This window comes from Triticum dicoccoides, chromosome 6A (assembly GCF_002162155.2).
Source record: "Triticum dicoccoides isolate Atlit2015 ecotype Zavitan chromosome 6A, WEW_v2.0, whole genome shotgun sequence".
NCBI lineage: Eukaryota > Viridiplantae > Streptophyta > Magnoliopsida > Poales > Poaceae > Triticum > Triticum dicoccoides.
The window spans coordinates 455436945-455439903 of NC_041390.1; positions in this window are offsets into that span (position 1 = coordinate 455436945).

Genomic DNA, 2959 nt, shown 5'->3' on the forward strand with positions numbered 1-2959 from the left:
ACCCAAAAGTCGATTCAGTCAACTGAAGTGTGGCTTAATCGGAGTAGAGGAGCAGCACGAGCGAGGGGGAGAGCAGCAGCAGCAGCTGGGCGAGCGAGCGATCGAGCGAGAGCTGGAGCAGCAGCAGCAGATCCGGCTGGTATGGACACCGCCGCCGAAGGGGCCTCACACTGGGGGAGAGCCGCCGTGGAGATGTCGCCCGTGGCGCCGGCTTCAAGGTAGCCGCTCCATGGGGGTGCGGGATGGAGCACCGTCGGCGCTGGGAGGTCGAGTTAAGGAGAAGGTGCGATGCGATGAGTGTACAACCTCTTTGGTGGTGCCAAGTAGGCCTCGGCTTCGTCCGAGGAGTCGGTGAGGATGTTGCGGTTCCGGTGGAGCAGGTTATGGCGGCGCTGTGGGGATGGAGCAGCCGCGATAGACGAGGCGATCGTCGGAGCAGCTCCTTGGAGGTGGAGGACGGGGCGGCTGAACCGGCGGGACGGCGAGATGGACGACGGATCCTCATCCGAGGAGGTGGACGAGGGACGTCGAGCTGTTGCGGTGGACGACGTCGTCGGGGAAGAGGCTCCGGCTAGGCAGCGGTGACGTGGCAGACGGAGGAGGGTGGGGTTTCGCGGCTGGAGTGGAGAGGTTATGGCGGCCTGGGATTTCGAATGGCGAAAAGGGGGTGATGGGAGGGGGTGAAGCATGACTTAGGAACACGCTTGTCCAAAATGTAGGGTGTGTTACAAAAGTACCCTCCATCGATTTGAACTAGCGGCGCTTTCGGCTCAGGGTTAGAAGGGGGATTTCACGTGTCGGGATTTGGCAGCTGGAGGGAGTTTTCGCGCGTGTTGTAATTTCGGGATAGCAAGGCGCGGGTTGTGAAGGCGCCAGTTTTGGGAGCACGATATCTGAATTTTCGGGATATAACAAGACGCGGGTTGAATTTTAGGGACAAGCCTAACGTGTCGTAATATTGTACTTGTACGTACCAAATCAATTCGCACTTCCCTTAACCAAAAAGAAAACAAAAAAATAAAACTACTCACACCACACAAAGAGAGAGTCTTGCCCCGTTTTACTATACAAATGCTATTCAAAGCTACTCCCTCCTTCCATCTATATAGGGCCTAATGCGTTTTTCGATGCTAACTTTTGGTCAAATATTAGAGCAATGATATATGACATGCAACTTACACAAAGCACACCGTTAAATTCGTCTGTGAAAAGTTCTTTCAATGATATAATTTTCACATTGTGCATGTCATGTACTATTAATCTTGTCAATAGTCAAAGGCGGTCTTAAAAATCTCATTACGCCCTATGTAGATGGAAGGAGGGAGTATGAATCCATGTTATGTCCAATTAAATTTTTTCGCTTGCTGTATAATGCATGTAATCTGCTCATACCAACATTTTAGTGCATTCCAAATGTCTATACTATTGCTGCAATTCGAACTAAATTTGAATTCGTTTCTCTATTTCAATAAGAATCTACAATCATGATTGTTCCAACTTCAACCATCATAGTTTCCTTGCTATCCGCCAGATATAAATCAGACGGCCTATAATGCAGGATGGCAGGCACACCATCATCAACAACTCCGTATTTTTATAAGAGTAGAGATAAAATATATTAAATGTAGTATACCATGTTCATAACCACACCATGTGTATCACCGTTATATATATTCACACATCCGTCAGTTTGAAACACTATGATAAATTCTTCAAATATCCGAATTCACTTTTTATAATGAAGTATATATGATCTCTATTTGTCTTTTACACCCACACAACCCTTTTATCTTTGTAGCTAGCGCTAACTTTCTCTTGTGCATGCACACGCCCGCATCCCTCTCACCCTCCCTCAGCATTCTCTAGCTCCATCGTGCAAATTCGTGTTTTCACTTTAGGTCGTTCACCCATGGTGTGTATAGGCCCCCCAGCTCCTTCTTTACGGCACACATCGATCGATATGCCTCTCTAGCCAGGTGTGCCTAGCACAAACACAAGCTTCCACTCTTCTCTTGTCACCGTCCATGCCTCACTCCCACCACTATTTTCATCGTTCTCGTACTCGCACACTCCTCCCCCTCGATATAGTATGCCTCTCATACCACCTCCTACATGCATCCCTCTCTCTCTATCCTTCTCCTCGTGCCTCATTTGCTTCTAACACACACATGCATGTATACCGATCGATCTCCCAACATATACCTAGATCGACTTTAACTAGCCCCCCATCGATCGACGTACCTCACAAGTTATGTCTCTCCTTTCTCTTACAAAGGGCGATTGATCTTCCTATGTAGTTACGTCTGCTTACCACAGCCACATCGTCCCCCCTCATCATTCGTGCATGCCTCCTAACCCGTCTCTCACACGCACGTGCACAGACAACAAGCAGCCATCTCCTCTCTTATTGATATTGCGGGCGTGCCCTCCGTTTGTCTAGCAAGCCTATCCAAGCAACTCCACTACCACCCCCTCCAATACTCTAGCTCTGTCTCTCTCCCAACCTTATTCATCTCCTGCACATATGCATGGATGGCGATCGATCTCCTTAATACATGAGGCAGATCGATCTCCTTAATACATGAGGTAGGCCTCTCTCCTCCTCCACACATATACCAGCCATTGCACCTCTATAGTTAATTGGGCCTCCCTCTTCCCCCACCACACACTGATAGTCGAGCGCTGCAGGTAGGTATCCATGCCACAGAGACAAACTGCACATGTCCCATTTCACATTCCAGTAGGCCAGCCACTCTATATCTTTGACGTGGGCACACACAAATTCGATGGCACTCTTTATCGATCGCGCGCGCACACACACACACATCATCCCTCACTTCGAATCTATAGACACCTCAAGCCGATGATACCTCCACTCTTTTCTCGTGAATCGCCCATATATATATGTTATATCCATGACTCTATTTCACAGACATTGCATATGTTAAAATTTTTTGAT